The sequence below is a fragment of the Falco biarmicus genome, chromosome 10 (assembly GCF_023638135.1).
Source record: "Falco biarmicus isolate bFalBia1 chromosome 10, bFalBia1.pri, whole genome shotgun sequence".
NCBI lineage: Eukaryota > Metazoa > Chordata > Aves > Falconiformes > Falconidae > Falco > Falco biarmicus.
The window spans coordinates 31,354,245-31,375,035 of record NC_079297.1 but is presented as its reverse complement, the minus strand read 5'-3'; positions in this window follow the sequence as shown (position 1 = coordinate 31,375,035).

Below are 20,791 nucleotides of genomic sequence, written 5' to 3'. Positions count from 1 at the left end.
TTGGCTGCTGTTGAGCAGTGCTCTTACAGCATCAGGGCTATCACTCCGACATTCCCTTCACCAGTAGGCTGATGGTGGGCAAGATCTTGGGAGGGGATGTAGCCAGGACAGCCAACCCTAACTGACTGAAGGGATATTCCACACTATATGACATCTACTCAGCAATAAAAACTAAGAGTAAGGTGGTGGTGGTGGAGAAGGGCACTTGTTATTTACCATATTCATCTGCTTGGAGCAACCACTATCTGTTCTGAAGCCCTGCTTCCCAGGAATTGATTGGACAGCACCTGCAGAAGGGAAGTAGAGAATGAAATCTTTTGTTTTCCTTTGCTTCCATGGGCAACGTTTGCTTTTGCTTTATTAAACTGCCTTTATCTTGACCCAAAAGATTTTTTTTTTGCCATCTTATTTTCTTCCCTCATCCTGCCAAGGAGAGGTCTGATAAAGCAGCTTGGTGGGTACCTGGTGTCCAGCCTAGGTCAACTCACCACAAGAGTGAGCAAGGTAGTAGCTCACAAGGGAACATGGAGCTGCACATCAAGTTCTCCTTTTCTTTTCACAGAATGATTTAGGTTGGAAAAGACCTTTAAGATCATCAAGTCTAACCGTTAACCCAGGCCTGCCAAGTCCATCACTAAACCATTGGGAGCCAAATTCTTTTAGCACTGAGTAGTGAGAGTTAAGAAAACATTCGTCAGCTCATATTGGACTTTGCCTCACCACAATGGAGAGGAGAAGGTAAACCATAGTTCTGGTATCAAAAGGGAAGTTGTAGGTGCGAGCTGCAACTTCATAACTGAAACAGAGCGTGGACACAGGACTGCACTCCTCCCTTACACCTAAGGGAGGCAATGGCTAACAGTATCCCTTCCCAGATGAGATGCGAATTTGCCACTTCAGCAATGAAGAAAAGGAGATTTGTGCACTTGGCTTTGATTTCAGCAGCAAAGCGGCACCTAATGGCTCAGAGGCAATTAAGAGCAAACGTGACTCTTGGCTGTAACTCAGCAGCTGTTCAAAGAGTAGAACAGAGCTGAATGAAGTGGACAAACTTACCACTCACCATGGGAACTATGCAGGTAAAAGCTATTGTGAGAGCTTTAGTAATCTGAATACATGATCAGTTAGAGTACAAATCCAGACTCCCTTGTCGGGTTTAGCAGAGAACATAAACAAAGCTTAAATCTCAGATTGGTACCCTAACCAAAAGACCAGTTTCCTGTGGCAGCAGTACTTTGTTTTATAGTACCCTGACTACCAATTCTCAAAGGAACTCAACATGCCAACTTCATTATAAAAATCAATGAATCAAAGCCATTCAGCACCTTACAGGACCTGTGCTTGGTAAGAAAGCTTTAGACTTGTTATCGTGACAGACAATCCTACAAAAATCATGAGGAAAAAACAGACCATCAGTCATTCAGTAATTATATAGCAACTGCAAGGCCATTTAGTTACTGTGGGATAAGCAATAGAATGCTTAATAATTTAACCAATTACCATTCATTATAATAGCCAGGTTGGCATTTGATGATCCACAGGGGTCTCACCTGCCTCTTCACATACCCAGCATTTAGTGTTGCCATAGTAATGTTGTTCACACCTCTCCAGTTCAACTTCTGTCAGTCTTCAGTGTAAATGCCTATTTCTAGAACTATCAAGAAAAGGCTTACAAAAGGAGTACAAATTATATAATGCCCTGCTGAAGTCCATTTTTATGGCACCTTTCTATTCTGACAGGTGTACTATTGCCTCATCCATGGGTAAAAAATTTGTTTTCAATGTGCTATACTTATCTGACTGATCTATTTAAGATATAAATGAGAAGGTACAGCTTTGCTGGTCACAAGACTGAAATCTACTGGGCTTACACTGTGGTGCATTAAAATGACTGAACAAGAAGAGTGTTCATCATGTTTCATATTGGCTAACCTAAAACCTAAGCATAATGATGGTCTGCCTCCCCTCCCCCGGCCCCTGCTTTTTAATGGCCATAGTCATTACAGTCACATCTGGTGGATAAATATCTTATTGGTGCTCTCCTACAGAAAACAGCAGTTGAATAACATTCAGAAATCTTTGAGTGAATCTATTAAAATTAACACAATATAGCAGCATGTTGTTGTTTTGGTTTGGTGGTGTTTTTAGGAACACAGGCATGGAAAAGGAAACATGAAGTCCGAAACACGGTATCTGTACCCACATCCAGAGTCTTTCCATTCTCTTTGACAGGCTTAGTATGACACTTTTACTCAGGAACAGACTTCTGGGAGATACAAATGATTTAACTACTGTAACTTCTTATTCAAAAAGGGAAAGTCTACCTGTCATTCTTTATAATCATATTTACATTCTTAAATCCGGTTTTCAGTCTCCTCCCTTCTGTTGTACTCATTTGAGCCTAAAAAGACTGAAAATCTAGACAATATTATTTCAGGAAAATTTCTGTCTGGGCACTGACTTAAATATTCTGGCTCATTTATAGTTCAAGCTCTGTTAAAAACCCAAAACTCAGGGCAAATCTGTAAAAAGAAGGTACAGAGGCTGAGTTAACCTGGACCTAACTTTTTCAAAGACACTGATTCAGGGCTTTGATTCAAGCCATGTGGAAGGTGTGGTATTGTTTGTTTAAATGGGATAATAAATGAATTAATTATTTTATTTCACTTTAATGTGTTAGGTAAAGTTTAAAGAAAATGAGGGGACTACGAACCTACAGAGAATGAAACTAAAACAAACAACCAGGAAATAAAATCGCTAACATGACATGCTAAATATTGTATCTTACTGTAACCTCTATTTATTCTAAATAATAACTTTAAAGATTATTCTCTAGACCATGGAGTTGCAGTTATGTGAACATGCCAAGGCAAAGCAAGACACCTGTGCTTCCTGTAAATGAACACATTCTGCAGGCTAGCAAAAATACCCCATCAACAATCAGAACTACATCTCATATCATTCTTCAGATTTGTGTTAGTACAGCCATTTTGTGATCTTTTGTCCTCAGGAGGCTTTGTGGACCTTTACTCACATCATTCTTCTGGCTGTTCTGATCCAAATTCTGCTAAATTCAGTTTGTACAATCCCTCTGGTTTATACGTGTTGCACCATAACCTACCTACAAAACTTAGAACAGCAGCTAGTATCAGAGTACAGTGCTGATACTATGCAAAGAACTAAAGCTGGAGGGAAAGACAGTTTAAAGAGGGAGTAGGGAACGTGAAGAGAGAGCTAGGAAATAAAATGTTTAAAACACAGACAAGTGCAGGTTTTCTCTCACACAAACTTATTTTGGCTTAAGAGATGCTAGCAGGTGGCAGATATGTGACTGTGTGGTTGTCAGTCAGACCAGAACTTTTTTCTGGAGTTCCTTAAATGAAGTGCCTCTCAGAGGAACCATACAAAGTAATTATGGCAGGTACTTAAGCAAATGGACTGTTAATAACCAGATAGAGGTGATAAGCCTCCCAGGCCAGCTGGAGACCTGCTAGTGAAAAAGAAGAAGGAACTGAGGAGTAGAATCTGTTTTAGTAGGGAAAAGGATTCTTTAAAATATTGGTTGATCTCATTTGAATAAAAAAAAAAAAACGAACAAAAAAATAGTAATCAACAAGCAATCTCACTGATGCTGAAATCTGCTGGCTATCTTCAGTCTACTGCTTCTAAATTGCTGGCTGAAATAATTCATTACTGATTTATTTCATTGTCCTAGAAGAACTGATGGATTTATTTATTTAAGTTGCTGCATAGCATGACTTTCTTGCAAAATTTCCTTTGTTCTCACCCAACACACTTTGTGGTGATCTCTCTAATGGACCAAAAAATTCCAGAAAAGGCTTTGAAATACTAAATCTGGAAATACTGCAAAACTTTTCCAGTGCAGTCCTTAACCACAGTGGAGAGAAGAAATTAAAAGTATAATGAGATCTAGGCTCACATCACGAATCAGCAGATACTAGAAATATATTACTACACTGTCTGGACAGTTCTAATGAACTACAGAAGGGACACAAGAAATCCAGGACTGGGGTCCTGGGTAGGGTAGGTCAAAGTGATTACCGTAATATTATTTCTTACTTGTATATGTTACTTTAGACATCCCGAGTAAAATTTTTGTGGCTCAGTTTCTATTAAGTCAGACTGAGAGGATCTGGTCATCAAAAAAACCCCTTCCAACTGCAGACTACAGGAGTCTACAGAAGCACCTCCTGTTCATTGAGCAGCCCAAGGACAAGCTATGGATCTCAACAATTCTTTTGCACAAATCAAGTTCCTCCAGTGCCCACTCCAGACTAGCCAGCTGCAGTCCATATAGCACTCTTCTTACCATACTCAGCCAATCAGCTCTTCAGACAGCTTGCAAAAATACATTTCAGCAACACAAAATACTTCACTAAATCCCATCTAAGAACTGTCAATATAAGAAGAGGCCAACTGAGTGATCTTTCGGTTTATAACGTACCTATTTCCTACCCTTCACCTGCTTCCTCAGTCTTTCCTCAGTCTCGCTACGCATTCTGTATCCCTACTTAGAATAAAACAAATAAGATTTAAAAAAAAAAAAAAATCCACAAGTTTTTTTTCTGCAAGATAATTCTGGGGCAGGGGTGGGGGTTGTAGCGTTTATTTTTTTAATTCTCCGCTTCTTCCCTCCAAGACATACATGTGATTGAGGGATTGATTACAAGGAAGGGGTGCTCACATCTGATACACTAAGTGGTTTGAGAACAGCAACATTTATGCAAATACCCAACAGAAAGACTGTGAAACTTGTGACCTTACTTGGGATTTCCAGGCCAACTGCTGGTCATAAGTTACATAGCCTCATTCATGATTCTTTCCCCATCTACCTTCGGTTTCTGAATACACAGAGGAAAAACTAGATTCAGATAATATTACTACATTTTAAAAGTCAAACAATCAAAGGGAAAAATGCTCTGTACTAAAACGTGATTTATTTAAAAGGAAATATTAGCAGGAGTTTGTAATGTAAATGAGACTGGGTTTTTTTTCAATGTTGCCTTGTTCTTGAATATAGTTAAACTGGTTTAGATTATATTCTCAAAAACATTCAGCCTAATGCAAGCAATCAGTATGCTGAACTTCCAATCAAGCAGCTAATAATTTTTTTAAGGTTTTAAGCTCCCAAAACATTGTCCCATAATAAAACATCAGGCAAACTTTATAATAGACAGAGGTACCAAGCAATACATACAGACATTCTTTGACAAAGAAAGTACAATAGTAAGGGAAACACAAATACAAACACTGATGTTTATTATCTATGGAATTTTAAAATACTTGCCATGGATTATATAGGATATTGTGAGGTTAACAGACTTTGTTCCATATAAAATTCTAACACTTCTGGGTCCCCCTGTTATCTTAAGGTGCCTGAATGATTTATCTAGTTACAGGTTTGCATAGGTCGGAGGGGCTGGGAGGAAGGAAGAAAAGTTGAAGTTGTTACAGAGGTCAGTAGTTATATGAGAGCAAAACAAAATACTGAAGACCTATATACATCAGCACAGCCCTGACGGTATTTCTTCGTAGTGTATCCATTAGTAAAATCACAGTGCTTGGAATTTACGAATTCTAGAAGCACAGTGTTTTATAAAGTTGTATAAAGTGACAATTGTCACTTCATATTGGGTCAGATAGCAATGAAGAGCATTTCAGGTAGCTGAAGTGTCTGATAAACCTGTGTATTTCAACCTCACTTAACTTTACGTTCCACTTGCAAAGTTCCTTCTAAGCATAACCATAATTTCTTTACTAGGTATACAGTTTGATGATTATATATATTTAGTAGACTTTATCCTGAAAGATCTTGCATATTAAAATGCTCAATCAAAATATATAGTCAGCTATGTATAACTGGGTGAAAAGGAAAAATCTGCACTGGACAGCCATACATGGTTGTGGAGGTTGTCAAGAGGTGGCCTTCCACTCTGGTATAACTTCCACAAGGGATTGTCGTACTTTTAGACTTGTTGCTTAAAGGTTAGCCAACACAATGCACCCACAAATGACATGTTACTTTGGAAGTGAAAGGACAGATTTTCCACCCTCCCATTAAAACTAGAATAGGCAAATGTTGGAAAGATTGATAGAAACTCCTCCATACTCAGGCTCCTGTGATCTGAAGTTGAAGGCCAGAAACTGTCCTTAGCTATCTAAACAGAAGAATCAAGATGAGTTTTAATGGCCTGAGAGTGCATGGAATTCCAGACTAAATCACAGGAATAAAATAAGGCTTACAGTGATCTCTGAAGGTCATCTCAAAGCAGAGCTAATTTCAAGGGCTCACAACCTTTACTGATGTATGGGGTTGTTCTGTCACAGCTGCAGGCCATTCCACCTGTCTTTTTCAAGCTTCAGCGAGATTTTTGTCAGTCCATTTCTCTAGTCCAGTAAGGTTCTTCTGAATGGCTGCCCATACCTTCATTGTAGCAATCACTCCTGCGAATTTTAGGTCATTCGTGAACTTGATGAGAATGCATTCCAGCACATTGTGCAGGTCATTGATGACATTAAAAAGTATCAGCCCCATAGGAAGGTCACTCATCACCAGCTGCAATTAAGACTTTGAACTACTGACCACTACCATTTTACCCCATTGTCCAACCACCTTGTAGTCCACCCATCCAGTCCATGTCTCTCAAATGTGCCTATAATACGAAGATGTGAAAAGCCCTGCTAAAGTCAAGGTACATAGTGCACACTGCAAACAGACAGTGCTTGTCTCATGTATCATACTTTTTTTCCTTTAACATTTTCAACAATATAAACCTCTGGTTTTCCAGGGGAATAGTCATAAATAAACCTTATTCTTTGTTTTTATTTGCATGCTGAATTACAAGCAGAAAACTGCTCTTCTAGTTTTCTGCAGATTCAATCATCTTCTCATGGAAGACAATGAAGTTGATCAGAAGCCACTTGTTCTCGATAACTCTGTGCAGACTGTTCCCAACCATCCTCTTGTCTTTCACATGCTTAGCTTACATAAAGATTTTTCGTGATTTTCTTGGGCTGACCAGCCTGTTTTTCCTCAGATCCTGTTTCTTGCCCATTTTTGAATATGGGCATAACATTTGCCTTTCTGCAGACCTCAGGGGCTTTCCCCAGTGAGCACTACCTTTCCAAGATGATAGAGGCCTCCTAAATGAGTCAGTCAACTCCATCAGCACCCTCAGATGCATCCCATCTTGCCCCATGGTCTCAAAGGCAAGTAAACTCTAGTTCGATCTTCCTCTGCCTTGGGTAGTACCTTTCTCTCCTACTCTTTGCTGCTAGGCCCAGAGACCTGTAAAGCTACAGAGCAGATATTGCTAGTAAAGACTGAGAAAGGAAGGCATTAAGTAGCACACCCCAAGGTTACCAGCCTCATTCAGCCGTGAGACAAGAATTTTCTTCATTTTCATTACTGACGTACCTGAAGAAGACCTTAATGTCTCATATCTCTTGCCAGTTTTATCTCTATCCAAGAGGTGGTCTTCTTAATTACATTCACATGTCTGCAAGTAGGCTTTTTTGCAGCCTGTACTTGCTTCCATCTCTCATAGACTTTTTTTTTTTTTACATTTCAGCTTGGTCAAGAGTTCACTGTTCAATTAAGATGGACTTCTGCCACACCTGCTCATTTTCTTGTCCACTGGAATATATAATTTTGTTTTGAGGTAGTTGCCCTTGATAATTAACCAATTTCTCCACCCTGAAGGGCAGCCTTCCATGGGACCCCACATTCCAGTTCCTTAAATAAGCTGTGAAAACCAAGGGGGTTTTATTCTGCTGCTTACATGCATCACTTCCCTCCAGATCTTAAATTCCATCATTTCCTGGTCATTGCAGCAAAAGTTGCCATTGCCTGTCATCTCAACTAGTTCTTTATTCATGAGTAGCAGACCTAGCAAAGCACCTCACCTAGTCAGTCTTCCCAGAAGATGTATAAAAAAAAATAGTATCTTGTACATTATTCAGTACTTTTGACTTTCTGTCTTCCTTTGGATAGTGTTAAGAAAAAAAGCATCTCTTTTTTAAAAGAAGTTATTTTGTCAAAAACAGACAGTGCTTGTCTCATGTATCATACTTTTTTTCCTTTAACATTTTCAACAATATAAACCTCTGGATTTCCAGGGGAATAGTCATAAATAAACCTTATTCTTTGTTTTTATTTGCATGCTGAATTACAAGTGTATTGTTTCCCTCTGAGGTTAGCTCAAAACCAGCATCTTCAGTGGGGCTGGTTTATGTATGCATGTCTCTCCCTTCCCTCAGGATCTTGATCTAAATGAAATTACAGTAAGAAATTGATAAAATTGACAAGGTATTAGTTGTGGAAAAACTCTCATACCATTTTTACAAATCCCAGAGTAGAAACAAGTAAATAGTACTATATATATATATGGAGAGGTCTTTTAATGAATTTGCTTGAGACAAGCTTGTGTGACCTAAGTTACATGGTATTCATTCTGCAATGACCACTAAGACTCCGGCATAAGCAGGCCCCCATGAGGAGAAGGATCAGGTTTAAAGGGATCCAAATAGCAATGTTCCACTTTCAACAATGTTCATTCACATGGAATACTCATTTAAGCCCAACCTTGCAAAGAGCTAGCGTACCTTAGTTTAGACCATGCAAGTTTCGTCAGATGATCTGGAATGCTTAAAATTCCTGTTCGTTACTTTTCAAGGAAAACATCACTGTCAAGACCTTTTTAATCACATGCTTTTTAGTCAGATTTTTGAGACAGACATATGATAACAGGGCTTTAAAGTGTTGAACTCTGCCTTCTAATCACACCTTTTCTGTGTCTTTCTCATTTTGCCTTTTCTATATCCTGTGTTCTAACACTTACACAGAGAAATTTTTCAAGAAATACAAGTAATTTATCTCAGATTTACATCTCCAAACAAGTCATAATAAAAAAGAAAAAAAAATAACCAACAAAAATCTCAGTAAATATTTTTGACTAATGTATACGCTCCAAAAATTTGTGATCTTTCTGTCCTCCTCAAAGGCTACGGACTTTTCTTCCTTTGAAAGGAGATGAGGCAAGCAAATAGACAAAGTTTCCCAGGAAATAACCATTTTACAAGCTTTTGCTCAGCTTTTGCAGTGGATGGAAATAACGTAGACTTTGCATTGCTTTAACAATATTTCTAGAGATCAGTACTTCTGACACTGCCTTGGTGAACTATCTATCCATTCTGTGTTTTCTGATGTAAAACTAAGTAGCTGCCTGTGGGAAAACTTAAAGTCAGATGTTCTAGAATTGTTCTTCCAGAGTATTGTAGATCACTTTGTAAAGCAAAAGCCTGAAAATGCTGGATAATTTCAGAGGCTCAGCACTGGTCTGCTAATATGCCAGGAAGAATAAGCAATTATGATTTTCATCTAAGCAACATATGCTGTTTGCTGTCCTGTTCAGAACAGCTGTAGGTTAGATGCTGTTAAGATTAGGCCCCTTCTTTCCTTCATATTTCAAAATTCAAATTAAACTAAAATAACAGCACCTGCTGAACAAAAACACTATTTCAAAATGTGTACTTGCACACAATTACTATGAAGAGGCTGGCCACCATTGTTACCAGTCTATTCTTTCTGAATGGAAATGGCAGAGAAGTTTTCGATGCAGCTGCAGCTCTTCAATTGTATAACTAGTGCTGGCCCCAAGCCAACCCTCAAGAACTCAAGTGGCACCAAAAGATACTATATTGATTTGCAATCGAACATAATAGGCCATCAGCTTAATTATTACTGAAGTGACAAGGTTCTGGATATTTCATATTTATATTTCTGAGGCCTGTGAAAGATGAATGTAAATCTTTTAAATGCTTACATTTGCATATCTTCAGAAGGGTTGAGTGCTCTTACTGTATTCATAGTCTGTGAAAGACCTAAAGGACTGGCTATTCAAGTCAGGTTGCTAGATCACACAGTCACTTACTTGCATAAGGGAACAAGGCTATAAAACTAAACACATTCCTACAGGAAAATATCCCCAGATCTCTTGTAGACACACCAAAAAAAAATAGAAGTAAAAAAAAATAATAAAAGGTACTTTGATCACTAGTACCATCCTCATGGACCTTTTCCTTTCCCTGCTCCCTTAGTTCAAAAGACCGCTTGGGTACAAGAGACTGAATTGGTGTCACCTAGCACTGTCAACATCTCCTAAAATACCTACTGCACCACGTTATTTCTTCCCAATGACTCTTACCGTAGCTATATGACAGAAGGTCTGCAAACAGGACTCAACATTTTGAAGAAGTGTATGGTAGGGGAACGCGGAATATTTATGGGCTAGAAAGTGAGACCAAGACCCAGGATTAGCATGCTGTCACTAGCCAGCTCTCTCACACTAGGCTGTGAGTTAGTTATCTCCTAATGATACGCTGGTCTTTTTGTTAGGACTATGCAAGTTTTGCACTCAGTTCCTATAACTAACTTACTTATAATCAGAAAAACTATTATTTTTTTTGTTCTGTTTTGACAGGTTGTTTTAATTATATAAAGAACCACTTTTATTTTAATGACCCTAGAGCTAGTTACCATTTCTACACTTGTCCTGCACCTTGTCTTCCGTGCAGGTTCCTCCATAGTTAGGTCACATTTTTACTGAGCTCATATATACACCACGCCCTGCTTTTCTCCCATATTCCTACCCTCTGAATTGCAATTGTCCTCAAAAGGGTTCTCTCTTGTTTACCATTGGTATTTGCTGTAAATTGCTTTTCATATACTGTATGCGGTAGTTGAAAATAAAATAATAATTGTTTCTCCAGTTCCCAGGGAGATAAACAAGATGCAGATGAACACATAGTTATAAATATGACAACATTCATTTTTTGTTTTGTAGAGTGGGCAAAAAGATTTATTGCCATGCTTATCCTCTATCTCCTGTTAGTAACATTATTCCCAAAGAATTTATGCTTGTATGTTCAAGTATCAATGTCCCCTACTGGAGGGAATATGCCTGAACTCCTTATCATAAGTATCTTTTCTAGTGCTACCCATTTGATGACTTTTAATTACTACCTAAAGAGGAGGCCTGTTCTGAAGTAATTTTTTCACCTTTAATAGTAAAGCCCAGTACTTTACTTTTTCAGCTTTCAATTAAAAAAAATAGAAAGTTAGGGGAAGATTTTTGCCAAATAGAAATGGAACAAGTTTGCAGGAAAATGCTTTTTTTCCCTGTCCACTGTCATGCTCAACAACACGCCCCCCCCCCAAAAAAAAACCCCAAACACACAACAAACAACACCATCACCCCCGTCCCCTCTGCCTAACCACCAAACTTTAGGAGCTGTTATGACACATCAAGACTATTCTGAGAAGGAGACCAGTTTGCACATTTCTATTTGAGTGTAAATTTAAATACAAACCAGTTTATAACTGAAAACCCATTAGAAACAAAGGGGAAAACTAAAAATAGCAACAGGAATTCAGCTTTGTCATGAGCAGGTGTTGCTAATTAAAATTCCTTGGCTCAACATCTACTATGGATTCAGGAAACCAGAATACAATTTAGTCATACTGCTGCAGTGCAGAGTTGTCTTCCCTTTATTTCTACCTTCCCTTTCTAGTGTACACTGCTGCTGTTTCATTACTTCTTCTTAATAGTATTACAGGAAAGACAGCTCACACACTTGCAATCACTGTTTCTTATCAAAAGGATTTTAAACAAGGGAAGATGAAGTCTCAAATATGATGCAAACAACATTATACAAACAACTCTGTCTACATGTAAAAACGCATAAATACAAACATGGCATTCCTGTGTCTAGAAACAGTGACTTAATACAGGATTAGTTCAAGAAGTTCAATAGCTTTCCCTGGGAACACTGTGTCTAGCACATACAGCTGTCTTCTAAAATCTGCTGTATACTTTGTGAAGTGTCTAGTCTCTGCCTCTTTGCAATGGTAGTACTGCGTTTATGTCTCTAAGATCATAGTCATATTGCGCGTTCATGTGAGAGTACAATGAGATCAGAAACAACCATGCAGGTTTAGCTGGTTCTCTGCATCAGGATTGGAGTCAACTGCTAGAAAAATCACAGGGCTTTGTGTTTCACTGCTAATACATGTAATGACTTAGGTAGAAATATGCATCACAAAACATTAATAGAGGATACTGACAAAATTGTGCTCACTTAGCTTGAAAGTAGAATATAATCTCTCAACCAGAAACATTCCATTTTTCCTGCCCATTTCCTGACAGTAACAGGATGGTCATGAAAAAATTCAGGTGGATATAGTGCTTTGGAATGTGAGATCTTTTGATGTTTTTTAGCCATACATCTGAAAGACACCAGAAGGGGAAAAAGAACACAGGTTAGGAGAAAGGGAAGACACATGACACGCCTATTCAGGAAAAAAATGCTTCTCAAATTTCAAGGCAATGTCCCACAATTTCACCTGGACAACCACTTGCTTCAGACTTAACAAAGTAAGGTAACTGAACATTGATGTCAAGAAAGCTGCGAAGAACAGGCTTCAACTGCACCAAAGGGGCAGTCAGGGCTACTACAACAGGCACGGAGAATGCTCCTGTGGTCAGCAAGGAATCAATCATAAAAGACTTCTGCTAGTGCAATCCCTGCAAAGTGGCCTGGTCTAAAACCAGATTGATAACAAATCACGTGTATTGTAGTCATGCAACAGGAAAAGAGCTGTATAGTATCCACCTGCACAAATAATTTTGAAATGAAAGGATGTGAAGATGAAAATTGGGCCATTGTTACTAAGTAGCTGAAAATGCAGCTGAGGTTTTTGTTGTTAAGAGAAACAACAAACTCACTTAAAATACAGATGAAAAGTATCCATAAACAAATGAGAAATTATTGATATTGGCTTTCTACCCTATACGGCCAAAAGGTATTTATATAATGTAAAATATTACTGCTTTCTAATGATAGAAAAATTATTGTCTTGAGTAACACAGAATACTGGTTCTGTTTACAACATAAAAGAAAAAAAAAGAAAAAAAGGCCCTTCATATTAGACTTGTCAGTAAATAAGAGGGTACTACTTCCTTAAATAATTTGTCAATTCATACCTACACAGTGTGATCACTAAGAGATCTAGTTTTTCTCCATTTCCATGTACAGCAATGGACAACAGCTGGTATGTACAACTCAGTGCACAGAAGCACAAATAACATGCTATGTAATAGAGCTAAGTAATCTCAGAAGATCAAAATATCCAGTCATTATTTTGGCGATGTGGGATTAGAATCTTTGGATTTCAAACTTACAGTAAGACTTAAAGGCAGAATTTTTCAAGAAATCAAAATTCAGATATTGAAAAACAAAATAAAATTTTATTCATAATATAACATTAAAAAAATGAAGGGACCATCTCTAAGAGATAATAACGATCCACTGTCTACTCCAGTTATAGGCTGGGTTCTGAAACAATCTCTTCATGTTACTTAGTAGTTACTCACAGGAGTAATTTCACTAAGTCTGTGTAATTACTTGAGGCAAGGGCTCATGAGTGAACACAAAAGCTTCACAAACTGACTCTAAAATAGCCCAGCAGAAACTCCAAATTACTTTAAAACAAATTCTACATCAAGCTGGGCTGTATCATGAAATAGAAAAAAGCAACTGTCTTCCTGGACCTCTTGATTTTGTATTACAAAAGTTTTTTTTCCCAGTGCTTCTTTCAGATTATTAAAATATATATGTTAGGAGGAGAAAATGTTTTAAATTCAGAAATAAAAATATCACTAATTCACATCACATATGCTGTAGAGGTATTTATGAAATTAATTGATCCTTCTTTAAATTAAAATTATATAATGAATATTAATCCTACTACATATCTTCTGTGGGATTTGTCTGAAGGTTTACAGAATAATCACGTAAAATCCTCTTCTCTGCAAAAGCACATGCTACATGCAGGAAACAGAATTTGAGTCAGAGTCCTGTTTATTCTAGTGGAAGACTCCAGTCTTCCCTGTATTCTCCAGGATTTATTTTTCTGACAGGTCTCCATAAAGCATGGTACACAGCTTCCCATGGTTGCTTCTCCAAAGTTACCGCAAGAAGCATAAATTGTGGCAGTTTAGACAATATTAAATTTCCTAGCTCTTTGAAAGATAGAACAAACTTTTTCCCTCTGTTTTTTCCTGCTCTACAGAGTTGGACTAGATAGTCTATGCTTAAGGGAGGTGGGCTGGGAAAAGGGACACAGGCATCCAGCATCCTCCCATACACATAGTTTTAGGCCAAAATATAGGCACAGACTCCATTTGTAGCCCTACCACTGACTTTTCTTCTCTTTTTCCAAGTTGTTTGAGGCACGTTTCCATATAGCACTTGGCACAGCAGGGACCTAATCATGACTGAGACTTAAGTGTAATTGGAATGCTAATACTAAAAGGAAGAAACAAGAGGCAAAATCATTGGGTAGTAAAAGCCAGCCAAGCCTAGTATTCACTATAAAAGAGGGATCTCCGCTTACGGAGACAGACAGGCTAAGAGATTGTGTATTTCTCAGAATCAAATATTAAAGTTTTTGAAGTTTTTTCTTCCCCATGAGTACAGGACATAAAGGGGCAGTACATTTACAAAGCAAGTAAATCCTAAAAGAGAAACTTCTGTCATCCTTCATTATTAGAATTAACCTCTGTTTAAATGCATTAATGAAGTACATAAAATCACTCGTCGTGAAACAGGAAAACTATAATACAGTGTTTAATAGCTTATTTTCTTTCCTTCAGCATCCTAAAACTATTGATCCCAAATTCAGCCCCATATACTGCTGAGAGAAATAGAAGCTCAACCTAAATCACCGACTAAGAAATACGTATTTAGTGCTTATACTGGTAAGCAAGAGTCTCCAAAATTCGAATAGCTGTAGCCTGTATTTTTCTCTGGAAAACAAAAAGGGGGTTCGCCTTTGAAGTTGTAATTGATCTTCAGTCTTTACAGAATCACAGAATGGTAAGAGGTTTGAAGGCACCTCTGGTGGTTATCTTGTCCAGCCCCCCCCTGCTCAAGCAGGGCCACCTACAGCAGGCTGCCCAGAGACGCATCCAGACTTTTTTTAGTGTCTCCAAGTAGGAGGCTCCACAAAACTTCTGGAAAACCTGGATCAGTGCTCAGTGACCTTCACAGTAGAAGTCGTTTTGTGATGTTCAGATGGAACCTCCTGTGTTTCAGTTTGCACCCATTGCCTTTTGTCCTGTCAGCGGACACCACTGAAAAGAGCCTGGCTCCATCTTCTTTATACCTTCAGGTATTTATATACATTGGTAAGTACATAAGCCTTCTCTTCCCTAGGTTGAACCATCCCAGCTTTCTCAGGTTTTCTTCAGATGAGAGATGTTTCAGTCCCTTCATTACACCTTAGCAGCCCTTGGCCATTAGGAAGTAGATCCATCTCTTGTTTGTACTGAGAAGCCCAGAACCGGACACTACTCCAGGTGCCACCTCACCAGTGCTGAGCAGAGGGGAAGAACCACCTCCGCTGATCTGCTGGCAATCCTAACGCAGCTGAGGATACCACTAGCCCCTCCGCCACAAGGGCAAGCTCCTGACTCAAAGCAGGACCAGTGCAGATCACTGAAGTTTGCTCACTGCCTGAGTTTATGTTATACATGGTCATTTGTGTTACCTTATTTACTTTGTTGAGTGTAAAATCTACCATGGCTTTGATTTACCTACAGTCCTTCTCCCTTTATTTTTATTTTAATTTAAGTTTTTGTATGCATGGAAGTTTTATATCATCATGTATCAAAACAGAAAATCCAGCTACATTCTTAGGCCCCACGTTAAGGATGAGGGCAGTCATCAATCTATAGAAAATATTACTCTTTATTTGATGTAAATATAAGTGGATGGGAATGAATACCTTGAATAAAATTTTTTCATAATTAGGTATCTTATATAATAACTGTCATCACTGGGAATAAAAAGAGATAGTAAATTAGGAAAAATTAGGAGGAGTAATCCTTCCATGAATTTTGTTGCACAGGTTTAAATTACTTAGTTGTAAATAATTAAAAATTATAGAACATAATGCATTAGTCAGAATCACATCAGTGAGAAAAAGTAAAACAACTTTACTTTTTCTGATTTTTCATATAAATTATTTAATTCTGTCCTCAAACCCTGAAGCTTCTGAAACTGGTAGCATCTTTCATCAAATGGCCTAAAGAAACAGATGTTACAAATCCACACAGGCTATATGTGTGTCTTCGGCCTACTGCCCCTTGGGATCAAAGCAAACAAGAAGGGCACATACTGAGCTGGTCCATGTATGCAGCAGCTAGGTTTCTCTTAGTGGAAGTAATTACTTAAAATTTAGATGAAGCCAACGTATTTTCTCTACATAAATTAAAATCAACAGGAAATACAGAAAGATATAAAATTAAGTCCAATACGTGCACAAATATTTAGAAAGCAGATATAGCCTGAAGAAGAGACATGCTGCATATCGTATATTCTGTTTCAGATAAAGCATTGTCTTTGTCTTTCTTTTAATCCCAAAATCAGGTACACACAGACTCATTAAAAATATCTAGGAGATGGAGATTCTGCATGTGTCAAGTGTTCTACTTTTAATGATTTCTACTAATCTGCGAGTCTTACTAGTTCAACTAATACTCCTCTACAAACCTACCCACCACATGAAAAAAAATTCTAACTTGTAAAAGGTATGTTAAGTGTGAGCAGCTTTAAATTCAGTACTTCAGAAGTCCACAGAAAAAGTAGAGCCTAAGTCAAACAGCAGCACAGAGTGGAAAGGGAAACAAGTAATCAAGCAGAAGAGCAGCATGGAAAACCATTATTTTTTCACCTTGTTTTTGCTCGGGCCTATTCCTAACTTAACTTTTACATTCTTCTTTTAAAGGAGAAGAACACATTTCATGTTTGTCAAGTGCCCTGTAAACAGATTGTCTGTTACAATGCATTGTGATGGACTGATGTCTGTACAATAAAAACAAAAGCAGGTCTGGATGCATCAGGATCTTAGTATTGACAGAATCCCCAACAGAAAATTAAACCAATCCACATTTTTTCTATCCTCCTCATAGCTACCTGTCATAACTTTAGGTAACTACAGTGACTCTTGGCATTCTTGCTTTCGTGTTAGGAAAAGGCAAATAACACCTTTGGAAAAGCCTGTTGCTCTTTTAAGCATTGTACAAAACTGCAGAACATTTTCACTTACACTGACAAGTGTGGAAACTAAAACACAATGGTAAATTTCCTAAATTGACCTCAGTTGATGTGGAGAACAGTCAATGTTAGAGAGATTAAAACATATGGGCATGAATACCTCTTGATCAAAATACCTAGCCAGGAAGGCAAAAGCATTTTCTAGGTAACATATCGCTGATTTTTCAATAAGCAGCATAGAAAAGAGATTATGCACCACTGCCTTTCAATTTCCTCTTCCTCTAGTGCTTTTTTTTAGCTGCCTTGTGGTTGACTAGAGCAGAGACCAGGCAGCAACATTCTAATCATCTGAATGTATATTTCTCCTCAGATGTCAAAAATCATCTAAAAATGTCAAGGAAAAAAAGAAAAATGGTGCAAGACAATAACAAGTCAAAAAGAATTCTAAATAGCAGCCTGCAATAATAGGAGTCTCTGTAGGTACCTGTGACTGGATGAGATATGTAATACAGTAGTAATTGCCTTGGTGAAAGACAAAACAATATAACAACATTGTCCACCTAAGCAAATGTACATTTGCAGGCATGAAAAGTTCTATTGATCATTTATAGAACATAATTTAACAGAAATTAAACAACTTTCAAAAAGGATAGACCTCTAAAACAATCTCAATACAGATGTGAGACGGTAACATTGCAGATAAAAGAGAGTAACCCTGTTCAGTGTCTTACACCTTTTATGGTTTATAAGTTTAGTAGCTAGACCCAAATATCTGCTTGGATACTGTACAGGGTAGAGTTTTAGCACAATTTAATGTGCCCACTAACCTGGGTTTGTAATGAACTTGTTTAATGATTCCAAGCCACTTACCGCCTAGGGGGGGAATTGTTCTCAAGATTTCTTGAGGGATCTAAAACAATAAAGAAGGAATTGTTGGAACAATCTCCACTATCTAATAACAGTGCAAAAATCCAACATGCTAGATTAAGTCTCCAGAAGTTAGTCAGCCTGGTTGTGAATACTCACACAATAGAGGCACAACTAATCACCATGTCCCCTAGTTCAATAATGTGCTTAAAACAAATCTTTATCAGTGTTCTTGCAGCTTGCAAATGACAAAACCCCCTCCAGTTACATCTGCAGAATTGACTAAGGAAGATTAGAATCCAAATCATAACCACCTCATGAAAGAGATCACTATATGAAGATCACCTAATACAGAAAGCTACAGGGTTGCTTTTATCCATGACACCTATCCACTGAATATTTTAATGACTACCAGAAGCACCACTACAGCGACTTTTAGCTTCACTACACTACATAATAATGCACAGCTAAAACCTGGGACCCAAACTCAACTCTACTGCAAGTCCATGCAATTTGTTAATACTACAGATCTGTTCCTCAGACTATGGTAACTCTATAGATGCTTTACCTTCACCACATCATAATAAAATTATTTAAATCATTTCTTTTCAGAAGGCTGTGGGAGAGTAGAGAGGAAATAAGAAACAATTTCTGGGCAATTCTGTTCGCTTGAGCTAGCTGACTGTCACACAAGTTTGAAAGTGCTACTGTTACTTGAAATAGGATGAGGAGAAAAAGGATGGGAAACTGTGATCATACTCTACAGCACATGGACTAATCCCAGGCTAGCAAAACATTCTTTTCATTATGCTGTACTCTGTTCCAGGGGCTTCTTGGGTTAGAACAGAAAAACACGGGAAGCATAAATAGTTTTATGAGGCTACTACATGATGGCAATCTTTCCCATTTCAAAAATGCCATTCACCACATTAACATTTGTAGAAGCCCCAAGTGCACATACCTCTAGTCATATTGCAGGTCATATGACATCTTCTCTGGTGGGAGAATGTGACCACCCATCACATGATGCAACTTACTATCAACGTAGGGAGAAGTTTATACAACAGGCAATCTTGACAGAAGGCAACAGAATCAAGACAGATTTCAGACTTCTGCAAACAGAACATGTCTAAAGGGCAAGTACTGTGGGAACGAAGAACACTGGCAAAGGCAGAAAAGCAAGCTTTAAACAAGCAACCTCAAATAATGCAAGCTGTACAAACATGGCAGGAAAAGATCTGAGTAGCTTTGTGCAGTGTAATGGCAGCCTGTCTGGCTCTAGATCCTATGGTGGGTTTGAACCCCACTGAGGAAGTTTTGAGAAGGTTAATTCACTGCACTTCTCAGATCCTCAGCTAGATTAAAACACCACTTTAATCAAGGAGGCTGTCCTATTCTGTATCTCCTGAAGAGCTGGTCTTTGTATTCCTCTTATTATCCTCAAAATATTTCTCTCTAGCTGCTGTAAGGTTTTCTTATCTGCTTTTTGTTAAACAAGCTACAGAACAAATGCAAAGATACCCATGTTATGACTAAAATTGCAAGCTTAGCTTTGCAGCAAACATACAAATGCTTAACATTCAATTTACTGAACCTTCTACAAACAATTTCATGCCTCATTTTCCAGCTCTAAGTTGCTACAATGGATATCTTCACAAAAAAATGAGGTAAACCTCTAGTGTTAAGTATTCATTATATACACTCTCCTTCTAAATTTCTTTGACCATCACAATATTTCTTTGATGTCCCAGCATTTTTACATTTCAAAGACTAAGATAACAATGTGATTTTAAGAAGTCTGGAGGGGAATAAAAACAGAATACACATCTATAGTGTGCAGCAAAGAAGCTACATTTTCTAAGACAGTTTCAGTACACTAGTTCGATTGTCCTGACTTAGTTTTGATTAGTGTTGGAAGGTTTTTTGGGGTTTGCCTTTTTAAAATGGAGCAAAACAGAGAAAGAGCAATGTTCCTGTAAATGATCAATTGCCTTTAAAAAAAAAAAATAAAAAGAATCACTGGAATTGTGACACTATGAAGCAATTCTCTCACTTTGAATCCTCCACAGGCACGACGATTAAAGGAGTTCTTCTCACACAAGGGAGCCTTCCTTTTTACTATACAATGCACAAATGGACTTACATGTCTGGATTGAAGACCTCAAGAAAAGAAAACAATTGGGAATTGGCAAGATGTGGAAATTAATATTATTCAAATAACTTAATATATTGTCACTGCGTAAAAATCCACTTACATACATGCAGCTTAAGTTGTATATTGTCTGATGTATTTGCTTAAAAATTAAGATCTCTAAAAATAGACATGTTAATTTTCCGTATTGATGTGCAAGTCATTTGTGTGGCCAATTTCCATATAATAGTAGTGATATCATTCAGTAAGACAAAAATATGCCAAAACAAGTATTTCCTAGTTTGTTAGCACCTTGCTCCCTGGTCATGCTATGTTTACATGTTTCCAACTCTGGCATCTCCCAGTCAAGAAGAAAGGGTAAGAAGTACATGGAAAGCGGTACAAAATACCTATGTTTAACAATTCTAGAAAAGCACCAAAAACTTTCCTTGTTTACAAATGCTGAAAAAAACCAAAACTGCAAACTGTCATACGTTACTAGTGTAATGATTTTGGCTGGTCAAAATTAATTAAACCAATTGCAAGACACTGTTAGCACATCAGCATATTGCTAGATGTGTAGTAGCAAACAGGTATCATTTCCTAGATCTTGTAATCTAAGGAATTACAAGAATATTACATGTGGTTAAAGTT